Source organism: Sinohyriopsis cumingii, chromosome 8 (assembly GCF_028554795.1).
Source record: "Sinohyriopsis cumingii isolate HCF-2022 chromosome 8, ASM2855479v2, whole genome shotgun sequence".
NCBI classification, from domain to species: Eukaryota; Metazoa; Mollusca; class Bivalvia; order Unionida; family Unionidae; genus Sinohyriopsis; species Sinohyriopsis cumingii.
Window position 1 is genome coordinate 96,360,075 of NC_142968.1, and position 18,573 is coordinate 96,378,647.

The 18,573-nt window shown below is 32.3% G+C and overlaps 1 protein-coding gene and 1 long non-coding RNA gene across 2 annotated transcripts in view; one reads left to right on the forward strand and one right to left on the reverse strand.

Annotated features, from left to right (window-relative positions):
• Nucleotides 1-18,573, forward strand: part of LOC149794190 (hydroxysteroid 11-beta-dehydrogenase 1-like protein A) — a 138,758-nt gene that overhangs the window by 26,456 nt on the left and 93,729 nt on the right. The window lies entirely within an intron of this gene.
• Nucleotides 15,359-18,573, reverse strand: part of LOC149794191 (uncharacterized) — a 57,344-nt gene continuing 54,129 nt past the window's right edge. The window contains exon 2 of the long non-coding RNA XR_016422977.1: nucleotides 15,359-18,218. This is a non-coding gene — a long non-coding RNA (uncharacterized LOC149794191). The remainder of the gene's footprint in view (nucleotides 18,219-18,573) is intronic.

Below are 18,573 nucleotides of genomic sequence, written 5' to 3' on the forward strand. Positions count from 1 at the left end.
TAAATTATTTTTCCTATTTTAGTAATTGCTAAAGATAATGTACTTCAGACTAATTCAGGCAGAGCACAAGGAAGCAGTCACTGTAGTTAGCTGTGCGCTTAGATCATGTGCTGTTTCCACAAATACAATATCCAAACAAATTTCAGCCACAGTACATGAAAGTAATGTAGAGGTATGCCAACATTCTTTCCATTGTGCATGTTGCATATGAAAACTACTTCACCTTGCACCTGTCCCTCTCAGAAGTTCATAAGATCTGTAGTCCAGCACCCCTACAATAACGAAGTGATTTCACACCTGATAGGCTTGTCCTTTCTACCTTGCTAGAGGCCATATTTCTGAACCAATTTTGATCAGGCTTGGAATATTTGCATATATGATTTAATGCTCCAACAAGTTCAATATGTTACAAGTCTATGCTCTTAAAATAAGTAACAGAAAAGAATGAAATACAACAAACATTGTAAAATTTAAGAAATATAATTGTTTCCCTAGAATACAAGTGAAAATGAGAAAAAACAACTTACAGTATTGCAAATTAAATCCCTCAAAAAATCCAAGAATTACAGACACAAGTCAGTAATTTAAAATCCTGACTAAAATTCAGTAAAAGTCCAGAAAAAAATCCCAAAATTGAAGTTGATAACATGTCTGTGGAAGCTACTAAAGTGCTGATGTGTCAACAGTCTTTTGTTGAATCACAGAAATATAATTCCAGGTTTGAATATACTATAAATTCCAGTGAATGTCTCTAACCAAGAATTTCATCAGAACACTTTTGTATTTCAAGCCAAACTAATCACTTTAATTCAATAATTTGAACAAAAAAGATTCCAGCCCAAAACTATTGGTCACAACATATAATATACAACTTGAAAGTGCTAAATGTTAACCATGAATGCCCATGTCTTCACAGTCACAATATTATTTAGTTCTCAACTTGACCTCAGGTCACAATTAGCATTTTATATAATAAAAAAAGTTTACAAAATCAAAACCATAACCTGTAAAATTCACTTAGGAAAGTCCAAAAGCCTGACCCAAATAAAAATATTTACTTCTTTTAATAAAGATCCTGATATTAAGCCCTTACACATAAAGAATAAATAAGCTATGTATTTGTTGTTTACATAAAATGAAATAAAATCAGTCAGGTCAAGCAGAAATGAACTCAATTTTGGACAAGGTCAAGTCCAGCATACAATGTTACATTACAGTAACATGTAACGAAATACAAACAGTTAAATATACATAACAAATAATGAACACAATACATTGATAATAATGAGGTGCATCAGATTGGCTTAACTTGTTACCACTCTGGAGGGTATATTTATAATTTGATGTTGATCAGACTTAGAATATAGGCTTACCTCATCAGGGTCTTTGACAAGTTCAATTAAGTGAATGAGATACATATATATTAATGAAATGTTCATGCATTTTATTGGCAGAAATAGTTACAACTCTGGAAACCATATTTCTGATCTGATTTTCATCATAGTTGAAATATGAGCTTATATCTTTTAGAAAAAAGGAGCGAGATACTGAGACATACTGCATCTCTTTGGCTAACCTTTATTGCCACTCTAGAGGTAATTCTTTTCATCTGATTTTTATACAACTTGGAATTTATGCTGTTTATGCTTATATCATCAGGATATCGGAAGCATTAAATGCATCAGATGAGTTTTATAAATGTTGTGTCTGATTTTATTGGCTTATTCCCACTCTGGAAGCTATATTTCTGATCTGTTTTGATGTGGAGTGGAGTATGTGCCTATATCGTAAACATTTTGGACAAGTTCAGCACTAAGCAAGGTTAATGCATTTAATGTGGTGATCTTGCTGCTGAATGATGGAACTTGTTACCATCCTAAAGGCCATTTTTTATATTTGATTTTCATCAAACTTAAAATTATGATTTATGTGGTCAAGATAATTCATGAGTTCATTAACGCCCAGAATCCACACATTAATGAGATGATCTTTCATCTGATTTACTGAGCTCATTACCACTCTTGAGACTGTTTAATGAACTTTTTATTTAGTGACTATTTCTGATCTAATTTTGGTAAACATTAGAGACTATTTCTGATCTAATTTTGGTAAACATCCTTAAATCATCCAGCTCTTGGATGAGTATAATTATGAACAAGATCAAGGTATATTCATGAGCTCATTTTGCTTGTGATTTGTCAAGATTATTAACACTTTAGCAACTATTTATGATCATATATTTATCAAACTTGATAAATGTACTTATATTATCAAGTTATTTAACGTGTTATATTGTGAGCAAGATCTATACATTTTAATGATATGATCTTGTATATGATTAGTGGGCTACTAATACCACTGGAGATGTTGTATTTCAGACCTGGTTTAATCAAAGTTTTGTTCAATTATTTTTATTTATGAGTGAGAGATATGCATAGTTATGTGGTGATAATGCATATGGTTGGTTGAGTTTGCATTTTCCCAATCTCAAGGCTATGCATTAGTATGATTATGATCAAATTAGGTTAATAGCCCTATGTCATCAAGATTATAGTTAAGAATGGTTAGGACTGAAATTAATGCATGCTAATGATTGGTTGATTTTCTCTACACTCGAGCAACCATGTTTATTAGCTTGATAAATAGTCTTATTATCAAGCTGTTGGGTGAGTTTGATTATGAGCAGGACCTAAACAAGTTATGAGGTAATTTAGTATCTAACTGACTATGGTTTTTTAACACTCTGGAGACCAGATTCTAATTAAATTTGGTTCTACCTTAAGCTTATATTAAGATTATGATAGATTGTACAATATGCAGGATCTGCTCATATGATTGAGATACCATACATATGATTGAGCTTGTTACATCTCTGAATTTTGAGACTATATTTTTGATCCAGTGGCTGTAAAACTTGGTCAGTGGGTTTATATCATCAATATCTTGAATGACTTTGATTATAAAATAGAGACTATGCTTATTAATTAAGTCTTTATCTTATGAAACAAATTTGTATTGGTATATAATTGAATATATTAAATATGCATGCTATTAAGTTTGGGACATTATGTAGGTTGTGTTCTTGGAATGCTACATAAGCCTGATGAGTGAAATGGTCTGATGTTAAGTTATATAAGCCAAGTGAGTGACACTAGCCCCTTTTGGGTCTCTTGTTATCATGTCATTGTAGTAGCTGTAATATCATATGTAGAAATGAATGCTCTTGTTTAGTGCTTTGCTTTTATGCCTTACCACAGTGGCCAACATTTGGTTGTCAAGATCACTGAAGTCTGAATTTATTTTCTACCTGATAATTAGTATCTGTACTTACTGCAGTTTCTACTTAAAGCTTTGTAGAGGGTAGGTCTAATCCTTGATTACATTCAGGTTGTAATTGAGGTCATTTAATGCAAACTTGTCAATATTGTTTATAGATAATCTCTTCCTTGTTGTTTTAAGAAGGTAACATGATGTGAGCACAAAGACCATGTTAGAGAAAATCACTGGTTGTCTTCTCTGTAACTGGGCATCAAAGTAATAGTTAAGTCTGTTCAGGATCTTATGGGAAGTTTCCAAGTTAGAGCATGTTGTATGACACTGCAGTGGTAAGAATGGGATTTGTGTTAGAGACCAGTGTAAATTTATGAACACCAGAGCTTTAGATAAGCAGTGAGCCTATTTGTGTAATTTACAACTCCACAGAAATTGTTACTATGTCCAAATTATGTAAAACAATTTAATTTTATGAATTTAATATTCCTTGTGCTACATAGTCTGTGTTGTATTATGGTGAGTTAAGTCAACAGAAACAATGCTGTTGTTTCAAGTTCCAGACATTCTGTGCACCCTTGAAATGAGAGAACTTAATCACTTTAAATATGTACACTCAGATAGAGCCATAATTAAATGATTAATGTTTTAGGATTAATGTCTTGATGAGTAAGATGCAGTTGTAAATTTGTTTTCTAATGATTGCAAAATATTCGGATTTTGTATGCAATGTAATTAGACTGTTTATCAAGTTATACTGTATCCATCTTTTGAGACTTTTTGTCTAGTTATATCCATCAAGACTATCTAGTTATATCTATCTATTGAGACTTTTTGTCTAGTTATATCTATCAAGACTATTTGTCTAGTTATATCTATCAAAATTATTTATCAAGTTATATCTTTCAAGACTCTTTATCTAGTTATATCTATTGAGACTTTTTGTCTAGTTATATCTATCAAGACTATTTATCTAGTTATATCTATCTGTTGAAATTTTTTGTCTAGTTATATCTATATATCTATCAAGACTATTTATCTAGTTATATCTATCTACTGAGACTTTTTGTCTAGTTATATCTATCAAGATTATTTATCTAGTTATATCTATCAAGACTATTTGTCTAGCTATATCTATCAAGACTATTTGTCTAGTTATATCTATCAAAACTATTTATCAAGTTATATCTATCAAGACTTTATCTAGTTATATCTATTGAGACTTTTTGTTTAGTTATATCTATTGAGACTTTTTGTCTAGTTATATCTATCAAGACTATTTATCTAGTTACATCTATCAAGACTATTTATCAAGACTATTTATCTAGTTATATCTATTGAGACTTTTTGTCTAGTTATATCTGTTGAGACTTTTTGTCTAGTTAAATCTATCAAGACTATTTATCTAGTTATATCTATCTGTTGAGACTTTTTGTCTAGTTATATCTATCAAGACTATTTATCTAGTTATATCTATCTATTGAGACTTTTTATCTAGTTGTATCTATCAAGACTATTTATCTAGTTTTATCTATCAAGACTATCAAGTTATGTCGATCTGTTGAGACTTTTTGTCTAGTTATATCTATCAAGACTATTTATCTAGTTTAACATCATGTATCTGTCTACTGAGACTTTAATAATAATAATAATAATAATAATAATAATAATGAGGACTTTGTATATCACCTATTCTTAGAAGCTTTAAGCACTTTACAACATTAGACAACACCTATAACATACAAAACATATTATATTACAAAAAACAAACACCATGAAATTAGAAAACATAAAAAACATGCTAAAAATATTTCAGGTAGGAAACATTATTAGGTCTTTAAGTTTGTTCTTGCAGTTGAAATAAGTGAGTTTTAAGAGTACTCTTGAATGGGATCACTGTCTTTATGTCTATGTTCAGTGGGTAATTCATTCCACATTGCTTGGCCCTGGTATGCAAAAGAACACTGTCCATATGACTTTGTTTACATAGTGGGAATAATGAGTATATGATTGTCAGAAGAGGAGCGTAAGTATCTTGCTGGTGTGTATACATGGGTGAGGTTGAATAGGTATGTTGGACTGGAGTCCATCAGTGAAACGTAGAACAGAGAACAAATTTGGTGTTTGATTCTTGATCGAATGGATAGCCAGTTTAGGGTACAGAGCAGTGGGGAGGTGTGCTCTGATCGTGGTACTCTAAGTATGATCCAAGCAGCTGTGTATTGAACTTTTTGAAGTTTCTGAAGTAGATATTGAGATGAACTAGACAGAATTGAATTACAATAGTCCAGTCTTGAAAGTACTAATGAAAATACAAGTGTTTTAGTGGCATCAGCTGAAAGATAATTGCGAATGGAGCTGATGCGTCTCAGCTCAAGATATGCAGCCTTGCATATGTTCATGACATGTTGGTGTAATTTGAGAGTACTGTCCAGAGTGACACCTAGGTTTTGTACTGACTGTGTGAATTATCTTTGTAGAGTTTATCTTGCTATATCTTTCAGCTGAGTCCATTCATTTAGATACATGTTTATCTGTCTATTTATTTAGATACATGTATATATGTCTATTTATTTAGATACATGTATATCTGTCTATTTCTTTAGATACATGTATATCTGTCTATTTATTTAGATACATGTATATCTATTTATTTAGATACATATATATCTGTCTACTAGAACTATTGGTTGTATCTATCAATTATGACTATTTTTTTAAACAAGGGAGTTTCAATTCTTCAGTTGTCAATGAGTTCAAATGCACTTTTGCTAACTTGACATGTTGTATAGGGAATTGTATCAGCTAAAGTTGTATATTACTCATTTGGTCCAAGAACAAATCACCAATAGGTATACTGAAAGGGAGTTACAGTATTTATAGACAAACATTGGTGTGAGCCTCCCTGATATGCATACTTGAAAAGTAAGTGCCACTAGATCATCATGACATCACATGATCCTTTGCAGTCTAGGCCATTGTTCAGCATCCATCTAGTTCATTGCACTTGAGAGTAGGTGGCTTATCGCTATTTAATTTTGAGTGTTATCAAGGATTAGGAAAATTTCCCACTTTGCAGTGTTTGGAATTGCAGCATTAATGTGACCAAGGCATCAACTGGGAATTTCTTTAGATTTAAGAAGGACAAGAACCGTCAAAAGGCATGGATCCATTACTGTCGCTGTGAAAACGTCAAGCACATAACTCATACACTTTGCAGCTAGAATTTTTAAAAAAAGATCAATTTGAAGTTGATCCAAAGAGACAATTATTGGGATATTTAAATACCAATACAATAATAACATTAGCCAACAGGTATGTTAACTATTCCTTTAAGGTTCCCATAATTTTCCCATGCAGTAACATGGTAATTATGTTTTCCCCATTTGTTTAAACACTATAGGCACAAAGCACAAAGCAAAGAGGTGTGAAAACTTATCTCCTGGAGTTATCCAGACCTTATAATTGAATGATTGCCCCATGGTCTGTTCTATAGACATTACAATAGTTCTCAAATGATTTGCTCTTTAACTGAATTGTATAGAGATGTGTCAGCACATCTTGGACTTTCAGAACAAATTATATGTAGCCTAATCTCAAATTAAAAAGATAAAAGATATTAGCAACAAGAATTAGCGTTTATTATCATCCTCTAACATTTGTTTGAGGACCTGATAAAACAAACTTTACCGTAAAAATGGAAATGCCAAGTGTTATGTACTTTCAGAGTCCAAAATCAGTTAATAATTATTTTTAAAAAACAACTTAATGTCATAACATACATACTGTTGTTCATTTAAAATTCTTTAGTTTTCTCCACAAAAAATCTTCTTTTAGACAGGTATTTGGAGAAAACTGGTGAGTAGAAGTTTAATACTAAAACTTGAAAGTAGAACCAAATTGAAGCTGAACATTCACACACACACACACACACACACACACACATATTTATATACACACACACACATATATATATATATGCACAGATTCATGGCAGGAAAGTCAGTTGAATTAAAGCATATTTTCCCGTTGAATTTAAAATCTGAAATGATAACTTCATTTTTTTAAAAATTTGTTACTCTATGTACTCTCTTATTTAAGTCAAGTCCAACTGTAAACTGCACAGACTTAGATCTTCCAATACATATGGACTTATAAATAAGTATATATGGTACATGTATCATAGAGCTGACTTGGACTGTCTATATTGAAAGATGTCTATCTCATTGATGAATTATGCTGTCTGAAAGAAATCTTTCATTGCACAGATGTTTCTATTGATGAAAGGTTTTGATTCTGTGTGGTCATAATCAATTAGGCTATGCCCACCCCCCTGATTGATGACATAATGACTTTTTCATATCCTGTAATATCCTTTTTTTCTTTTTTCTATTTTTTTTTCACTGCAGGTCCACATCAAACTTGTTGGATTGATGTATAAAAAGTTACGATAAGATTCACAGGAAGTGAAAATTAGTTTTTTTTTATTATATCTTGTACTGTAATATTCTTTGATGGGACAGGTAGTGTCCCGCGTGTCATTCCTTCTGTTCTGTGTTGCTATTTATTTGTTTCTGCCCAGTGAAAGTTAAATATTTAAGGACTGTAACAAAACTTTGCTTTAGATATAACATGAAGATTCAGTAGACCTATAAATCAAGTTTAGTTTTCACCTTTGTTAGTCATGTTGGACTTGGAAGCATTCTCGTGCACTATGTGTTAAGTATTTAGTTAACTTGTTAAGAACTTCATCAGTTAAACTAATTTTATTATCGTGCCATAATATCAGAAGACATTAGTCTGTATTTTAATTTTTACTTATTTTCTATCCAAACTAATAAAGTATTAACTCCTGTTTTACTTATAAGTGCAGTTGTTTACATCTTAAACCTGTGTTTAAATCATACCATATTCATGGGGGCAAATACATCTTTGAACATTTCTAGTGTGTTTTAACCTACATGGATATTTTTTAAAAATTATTGCAAACAGCCCTTGCTAATAATATCAATAATAATAATAATAATAATAATAATAATAATAAGAGAGGCTTTATTTAGAGAAGGTAACTCAGTTGCAGAACTAATCTACCTTGAGGTCTTCTATCTGTTATGTACAATATATACAGTATATACAACATGATGTGAAGAATCTGGCTTGACACTAGATAATTAAGTTTATTTTAAAAAGCAAATAATCAAACCTGGAACATATGCACAGGCATCTGTGAACACATAAACATAAACAAATTATAAAATATTATCCTGCATTGAAAACTTCACCAGTGAAAATTGCAGAAAAGCAGGCAGTATTTATTGTACTAGAACTGTTCAATTGTCTAAAGATTTTAACCAGTTGAGGCATTGATTATGAAAAGAAGAAATGCTGGGAACCTGCCTTATGTCCCTGGGAATGTTGTTCCATACCAGTGGATCAGAATATTGAAATCTTTTTTTAAACAATTCCTTTGTTGGCCTTGGTATAATGTAATTTTTACTTTTTATATACCTTAAATTTGGAGTATCATCAGCATCTCTTTGGTGAAAGATATTGCTTAGATAGACAGGAACGGCTTTTATTTATGCGTTATATATCAATTTGGCCTTTTTAAGAAATATTCTTTCATGTATTGTTAAAATCTTTATAATATTCATTGCATCCTGGAAAATATATAGATACATTGATCTAGAATTAAATGGCAAGCCCTCTTTTGGGGTCTTAAAGTGTTGTTATGTTTGAATTAGAGGTACATGTATTACCCCAAATTATATTACAATAGTCTAGATATGGCTGAATATAACTTTTATAAAAGATGACCCTATACTAAAGAGGAATGTGTGTTTTGATTTTCCTCAGTAACCAAAGATAAAATTTACTTTTTTTGAAACATGTTTAATGTGAATAAGGCCAAGTAAGATTTTTATGAATACATCAAGAATTTTATCATGAGAGGTCATATTGAGGCTCACATTGTCAAATAGAACCTGGAGTTTATCACTATCTAGCCTTGCTTGTTTTTGTTGTGTTGTACCTAGTAGGGCTTTTGTTTTTTTCTGTATTTATGATCATATTGTTTTTTTTGCACCATACTTGAAGTCTGTTGGGAGCATCTTGTAAGTTATTTTCAAGTACCATTTTGGTTTTACCCATCTCAGACAGTGTAGTATCATCTGCGTAGAGGTCAGTGGAAGAAACTGAAGTTCCAATCTTAAGAGGTAAGTCGTTGATAAATACTACTACTACTACTACTACTACTACTACTACTACTAATAATAATAATAATAATAATGAGGACTTTGTATAGTGCCTAATCTTTAGAAGCTCTAAACGTTTTACAACATTAGACAACACCTATAAGATAAAAAACATATATAATGATATGATTACAAATACAATCACCATGAAATTATAAAACATAAAAAAACATGCTGAGAATATTTAAGGTAGGAAACATTATTAGGTCTTTAAGTTTGTTCTTACAGTCGAAATAAGTGAGTTTTGAGAGCACTCTTGAATGTGATCACAGTGTCTTTGTGTCTAAGTTCAGTGGGCAATTCATTCCATGTTGCTGGGCCCTGGTATGCAATAGAATGATGTCCATATGACTTTGTTTTCATAGTGGGGATAATGTGTATATGATTGTCAGAAGAGGAGCTTAACATAAAATGAATAACAGAGGTCCAAGGATAGAGCCCTGTGGTACTCCACAATAAATATTTTTACTTTGAGAAAGTTGACCATTTAAAGATACTTTTTGCACTCTATTGGTTAAGTCAGAAGTAAACCAGTTTAATGAGTTTTCACCACATTGATAGATTTTTAGTTTTCATGCAAAATTTCATGGTCTACAAGATCAAAAGCTTTACGAAAATCAACCATAATAGTGCCTGCCATTTCTCCTTGATTTAATGCTTTCAGCCATTTATCAATCAAAGATACAAGTGCAGTTTCACAGGAGTGATTCTGTTGAAAACCAGACTGATTACTATGAATAAGATCATTAAAGTTCAAATAGTTGAGAAAAGAATCATGTACATGTTTTTTCTAGTAATTTGGAGAGACAAGGAAGGATAGAGATGGGTCTGTAGTTATTTACATCATCTTTTGCTCACACTTTATGCAATGGTATAACCTTGGCAGTTTTCCATGTTTGTGGAAATGTATTAGACCTAATACCTTCATTGCAAATGAAAATTATACTCTCTACAATTGCAGGTGCAGCTACCTTTAGTAGACTTGGTCCAGTCATATCATGTCCTGTAGCTTTACAGTCAACCATGTTTTTAATATATTTCAACATGAATTCTGGACTCATTTCAAACTTTATATTGTTTGGTAAAATTTTAGCACAAAAACGTTTGAGTTCCAGATGATCAGATGAAGTTCTGGGTTCTTTGAGTTTTTTAGCAATTTGAATGAAAAAGTTATTAAAAATATTTGAGATGTCAGTTGGATTATTAGTATTTAATGCCCTGATGACTGAGGAAGAAAATTTCAGTTGTACTCTTACATTTCCCTGCACCAAACTAGTGTAAACACTTTCCAGATAGTTTTGGGGTTATTTTGGTTTTCATTCAACACTTTTTGGATGTGCGCTTGTTTGGCTTGATGTAATAATAGGTAAAGTTTATTCCTCCAAACTCTATATTCAGCTTGATTTCCTACTGATTTTAGTTGGTCTCTTTGCTTTATTGCTTCTAAAATTGCCTGGTTCAGGTGGTCTTTCTTTATCCAGTGTGTTTTGAAAGGGGCATGTTTGTTCACTGTACTGATGAACAAATATGTCCAAGTATCTAAAACATCATCAATATCTTCAAAGATTTGGACTGTATTCCATAGAATCTGTTTCAGATCTTTCAGGAATTTAACAGTATCAAAGTTTTGAAAAGATCTATAAGTAATGGATTTATTGATATTATTTTTTGTTGATTTGCCAGTGACTTTATGTGTTAGAAAAATTTCAAAGTGGTCTCTAATACCAATCTTTGGAACCATTACTTCCAAACCATTTTCTTTTGATTTGGTATAAATATGATCTATATGTGTTTTAGTGATAGATTTTACTCTGGTGGGTTCATTTACTAGTTGCTCCATACATAATGAAGCAATAAAATCCATCCAGTTCCCTTTTATTTGATTATTGAGAACTTGGTCTCTATTTATATTGCCTAGAATGTAAAATTCTTTCTCTTCTTTTGAAATTTTATCTTCTTGAAGTTCAAAATATTTACACCAATCAGTATGTGATGATGGGGGTCTGTACACAAAACCTACTAAGTAGGGATTACTGGTAGCTTTTTCTGGAGTGATCTATTGCCAAATGGATTCAATTTCCTGTATTTCTAGGTTTAACTGTCTTTTAGAAATAGTGCCAGGTTTGTTTGAGAAATTGATATACAATAAATCTTCACCCAGGTTTTCTGTCAACATTATTTCAGAGTCCAAATAAATGGATATTATTATTTGGAGAGGTTAACAGTAACTTCACTTGATCAATCTTTCCACAAAAACCCTGAATATTTGAATGACCGATGTGTAAAAACCCTTACTAGAAACTCCTAAATTCATGAGATTAACAATTAATTAATTAATTAATTAATTAATGGTAGTCTCTCGAGTCGAGGAAGACAAGTTGTGCGATCTCATTCAACGGTGGACGCACATGTGGCTCCTGAGTCCAAATTCCGATGCACACAGGCAGTTGCAGGTGGGGCATGGGACACCGGTGGTTGGTGGTATTTGTGATACAGTTCTGTGACGTCTGTCCCAAGTTGCAGCAAGACGCTGGCGGCGGTCATCCTCAAAGGTGGAACAGGCTTTTCTGGTCAGCGCTCGCCAATGGCTTCTGTCTAAGGCAGCGAGCTCGAGCTGGCGGGGTTGGAGGTCTGTCCATTTGATGTTCATCTTGAGGTTGTCTTTGTACCTCTTATGAGGGCAGCCTTGGTTTCAGTTTCCCTGGGCTAGCTCACCATAGAACAACTGCTTTGGGATTCTGCTTTGATCCATGTGGATGACATGGCCAGTCCAATGAAGCTGGGCCTGGATTAGTTTGGCTTCGATGCTTGTTGTGTTGGCTCTGTCAAAGACTTCCTGGTTGGTGATTCGGTCCTGCCACTTGATCCGCATAATGGATCTCAGGGAGCACTGGTGGAATTGTTCCAACTGACTGATATGTCTTCGGTAGAGTGTCCACGTTTCACAGCCATACAAGAGATACGTGAGGACAACTGCATTGTACACTTTCATCTTTGTTGACAGGCATATGTCCTTGTGCTGCAAAACCTTGGTTCAAAGTCGTCCGAGTGCTTGACTGGCTTTTTGGATCCTCGCAGTGATTTCTTTGTCCAGGGAGCCATCACTAGATATTGTGCTGCCAAGGTATTTGAAACTGTCCGCATTCTTCAACTGCGTGTCACCAATGGTGATACAGGGTTGTGAGGGGACATTGTTTGGGGCAGGCTGGAAGAGGACTTCTGTCTTTCCTAGGCTGAGAAAGGCACTCGAGGAGACATTAAAAGTATTAAAACTATGTTCACAACATCATTACTTGTAAAACTCTGATCATATGAAGACACAGATTCATGCATATTTGAAAAAATAACATGATTTTTTTTTAAGAGTTAAATTTGACTGGGAATCGGTATCTTCCAAAACAAGATTCCTTTTTAACCACAGATAATTTTGTTAAACTCTAGAAGAGCTTATTGGATGGTCTATTATCCATCTGTCCCAGTGAGAATAGGTTTGTTATTGCTGCTCATAAACTATTTGGAGGATTGCCATAAAACTTTATACACACATGCATCCCATGGTCTAATATTATTAGATGGTCCTAAATGAAAATGGTGCTGCTTTGAAATCCATTATGGGTGCAAAAGACAGTTTTTATGCACACATTTAATCATCTGCCTTGTTTAAAATCTCATTTAAAAAAATTCAGAAGTCTAGTCAAAAGGTCAATATTTTTAGATACCTATATTAATAGAAAGCATAAGAATATTAATCACTTGACAAGAGAAGTCACTGGCAGTTGTAGACATAGAAGTGTATACAACCAAACACCAAATTTATACCTGCATTTTTCACAGTCGAAGGTCATTTCTGACAACGTAATGCTAACGCTGCAAAAACAAGCCCTTTTTCTCTGTGGTAGTTCTGCAAAACATTTTGTACTAAACAGATTGATGCACTTGAAAATAGTTGACATGCAAGTTGTTTTTGAGATAATCTACTTACCCTGAACCCAGATGTATACTGCTTTGGGCAGCCTGATCTATTTTCTAGCCAACTATGGTTATTTCTCTGTCTACATACTATAAAGTAACAATGGGGGGTGTACATGATTCACATCAGTTTCAAGAACAGCACAAGCTCGAAACATCTAGTTCACAAATACAGTCATATATTTAATTAGTAAACAATAACAGTTGAAAAAGTCACATCATAGCCTTAAGAAATTTGATGAGCCAATTTATGAAACTATCCCCTGCCACATATAGCTGTCACAGTAGCCATTTTGAAAATCTTGATATCACTCCTTTTCCTGAATAAATGGTCATATCATCAGCCTGAAGTTTTCACTTTTATGTGTAGCTGGCCCTAAATACAAATGGTGCCAATCTGATGTCCAATATGGCTGCCCCAAAAACACACTGGAAAATATTGTTATTGCTAACTCACCTGAACAAAAAAGCAATATTGCCACGGACTTTACACCAGAAGATGTTGAGTTGATTCTCAATAAAACTGGTACTGCTCACACATTCTGTATAATGACTGCACAGTGCTGATCATGAGAATGTTGATATTCCTTCTTTGGAGGAAGGAATGGTCATATTGACATAGGTTTATTACTGAAAGACTTGTAATGTCTAGTTGGTCCTAAATAAAAATAATGGTGCTGGTCAGAAACCCAGTAAACCTACAACAGTAGCCATCTTCAAATTCTTGTTATTGCTGCTCCTTATGATGTTTAGTTGATCATAAATTAAAATAGTGCCACTCGACCATCCAATATGTATGCCACTGGCCATCTTGAAAATCTTGTTATTTCTACTCCTTCTAAATGTATGGTCATATTAACATTTGGTTTGTACTAAAAGACTTCATGTGATATCTGTCTTGCTGCTCTGACTCCAGTCTCATTTATATGGCTAACAGTCAGCAGCCATCTTGAAAATCTTGTTATTGCTACTCCACTTGAATGTAAAGTTATATTGATATGAGGTTTTCATGTCAAGAATTCATAAGATGTCTGGTTGGTCCTAATTAAATATGTTGCCAATCTGATGTCCAGTATGGCCATCACAATTGCCATCTTGAAAATCTTGTTATCTCTACTTCATCTGAATGTGTTATCTCTACTTCATCTGAAAGACTTCTTTGTTGAGTTGGTCTTGATGAAAATGTTGCGACAGTGGCCAACTTGAAAATCTAGCTATTGCTACACTTTCATAACAAAAGTAATATTACCATCAGGTTTTCACCAGAAGATTTCTTCTGATGTCTAATTGGTCCTAAATGAAGTTAATGATGCTTGCCTGTCCAACATGGTCACCACAGTGGCCATGTTGAAAATTTAGTTATTGCTACACCTTTTGAAACAAAGAGTAATATTGCCATGTACTTTTTCCTAGAAGACATCTTATTATGTTTAGTTGGTCCTAAATGAAAATGTGCTGATTTGATGTCCAGTATTGCTGATACAGTGGCATCTTTTGCCAGTAGAGTCTTGTTCACTTCAAAAGGACTCTTGTTATAGTACTTTGTATAATAAAATAGAATTTGGATTGAAGGACTTTCTATAATAAAATAGAATTTTGTGTGAAGGACTTTCTATAATAAAATGAAATTTGGTACAAGGGACTTTCTATAATAAAATGGAATTTGGTATGATGGATTTTCTATAACAAGATGCAATTCAGTATGAAGAACTTTCTATAATAAAATCGAATTTGGTCTGAAGGACTTTCTATAATAAAATCGAATTTGGTCTGAAGGACTTTTTATAATAAAATGGAATTTGGTATGAATGACTTTATAATAAAAATGGAATTTGGTATGAAGGACTTTCTTTAATAAAATGCAATTTGTTATGAAGGATTTTCTTTAATAAAATGCAATTCAGTATGAAGAACTTTCTATATTAAAATGGAATTTGGTATGAAGGACTTTCTATAATAAAATACAATTTGGTATGAAGTACTTTCTATAATAAAATGGAATTTGGTATGAAGGACTTTCTATAATAAAATGGATTTGGTGTGAAGGACTTTCTATAATAAAATGCAATTTGGTATGAAGGACTTTCTATAATAAAATGGAATTTGGTATGAAGTACTATCTATAACAGAATGCAATTTGTTATGAAGGATTTTCTTTAATAAAATGCAATTCAGTATCAAGAACTTTCTATATTAAAATGGAATTTAGTATGAAGGACTTTCTGTAATAAAATACAATTTGGTATGAAGTACTTTCTATAATAAAATGGAATTTGGTATGAAGGACTTTCTATAATAAAATGGATTTGGTGTGAAGGACGTTCTATTTTAAAATGCAATTTGGTGTGAAGGACTTTTTATAATAAAATGGAATTTGGTATGAAGTACTTTCTATAATAAAATGGAATTTGGTATGAAGCACTTTCTATAATAAAATGGATTTTAGTATGAAGGACAATCTGATAAAATGGAATTTGGTATGAAGGACTATCTATAATAAAATGGAATTTGGTATGGACTTTCTATAATAAAATGGAATTTGGTATAAAGGACTTTCTGTATAAAGTGCAATTTGGTATGAAGGACTTTCTATAAGAAAATGCAGTTCGGTATGAAGGACTTTCTATAATAAAATGCAATTTGATATGAAGGACTTTCTGTAATAAAATGCAATTCAGTATGAAGGACTTTCTATAATAAAATTTGCTATGAAGGACTTTCTATAATAAAATAAAATTTGGTATGAAGGATTTTTTTATAATAAAATGGAATTTGGTGTGAAGGACTTTCTGTAATAAAATGGAATTTGGTATGAAGGACTTTCTATAATAAAATAGAATTTGATCTGAGGGACTTTCTATAATAAAATGGAATTTGGTCTGAGGGACTTTCTATAATAAAATGGAATTTGGTCTGAAAGATTTTCTATAATAAAATGAAATTTAATATGAAGGACTTTCTAGAATGAAATGGACTTTGGTATGAAGGACTTTCTAAATAAAATGGAATTTAGTATTAAAGACTTTCTAGAATAAAATAGAATTTGGTATGAAGGACTTTCTATATTAAAATAGAATTAGATCTGAGGGACTTTCAATAATAAAATGGAATTTGGTCTGAGGGACTTTCTATAATAAAAATGGAATTTGGTCTGAAAGATTTTCTATAATAAAATGAAATTTAATATGAAGGACTTTCTAGAATGAAGTGGACTTTGGTATGAAGGACTTTCTAAAATAAAATGGAATTTGGTATGAAGGACTTTCTTGAATAAAATAGAATTTGGTATGAAGAACTTTCTATAACAAAATGGAATTTGGTATGAAGGACTTTCTGTAATAGAATGGAATATTGTTTGATGATTTAGATTAAGTAGACCAAGATCAGGTTTGATTTTCAACTTTTCCAGCAAAATTTTAGTGTTATGACTCCCTTGTTGACATTGAACTTTGCCATTCATTTACATCATATTGACTTGGGTAATTGTGACTTGAGTGCACATTTCAAGATTTTTTTGAAAAAATGTGATGCCAGTGCTGTACCTTTGGAGGGGGCACGATCTTGGTAATATTGCTGGCTGTCCAGTCACATCACAACACATCATGCCGCTAGCGAGTTATATTCTGTTCACTAATTTTTGACAGATTTCATGCATTTAAACCAAATTTTGTGTGATAATGAAAATCTAAGTCAAGTTATATTTTCACCATTTTCGAATAAAATTTAACGGAGTTACACCTCTGTCTGATCAAATTATTATAAGATACATCTCTCTCTCTCTCTCTCTCTCTCTCTCTCTCTCTCTCTCTCTCTCTCAGTGACACTTTGAAGTCAGTTTATTACCTAAAACAAAACAAAAAATTTCTGTTCACATAAATATAAATATTAATCAAACTGCATGTGGTATGTTTATTATCAGAAGATCATATCTGTCTGACTTAAATACAGTGTTCCCTATTTTCATTTTTTTTCCCTTCATATACTAATATTCTGTTTCCAGCTTAATGCTCAGTTAATGACAGTAGGATAATTGAGTTTTATAGTTCATATCGGTGCTATCCTCTCTTTATGTCCAGTTGATTAATGATCCAATAAAATCATATCCATGTTGGAATGTACCAGATATCATTTTTCCTTATCATGCAGTACCTTTTCTCATCTTTTTTTAATGGAAGGCTTTATCAATTTTCCTCTGGAAGAGCTTTTGATACTTTTGTCTGAATGATCTAACTTTGGATATAATTTATTTGCTTATATTGAAGTAGGAACATGAGAAAAATATAAAATTTAATTGTATCAAATTGAATAGTATTTTCAAAAGCTATCTTTTAACCTTGATTTTGAATTATAATCATTCTTTTGAACAGAGATTCTATAGTGAGAATGGTGTGTAATTTAGTCCATAAATAACGCTACTCGCTATTTTAACGAAAGAAACTAATTCTGAAGATCTGGAAGTTCATTATCACAAATTGTCAACCTTGTATTATTTCATGCTAGTCCTTGTCCATTTTGCCATGTTTGAAATAAATGACATCTCAAAGGCTTCTTTTCATTTGACACTGTCAATTTGATATTCCAATTTGTTGTTGCTTTCCCCCGCTCAATGTCAGATGGTAATATTGTATACCCCACAGCTTTATTCTGTCTGTACTAATTATCAGTGTTGAAGGTAAGTAAGCGTCTCTTTAAAACTGTGAATGCCAGCTTGAATCTCAATTGAATCTAAAAAGAAAAGAGAAAAATGAAATTCACTTTACCCACAGGTATTTAGGTAGTGGGGGTTTATTTACAAACTATACAATGGAACGTGATTCACTGTTAAGCTGTGAATTTAGTTGAGGTCAAAAGGCTCAAAGGATCACTAACTTTATTTATTGATAAGCATGCTTGAACGAACTTCTTTTCCTCAGTTTGCATACTAAAGAATTTTAGCCTTGTCAATCACTGTGGGCTTTCAATCCAACAAGTCAATGGAAAAACTAAGGACCCAGATTGTTGAGGAAGAAGAATGGTAATGTCTTTATGTTGTTTTATGAGATAATCTCTTGCTTGATACATTTGTTTTCATTGGTTAACC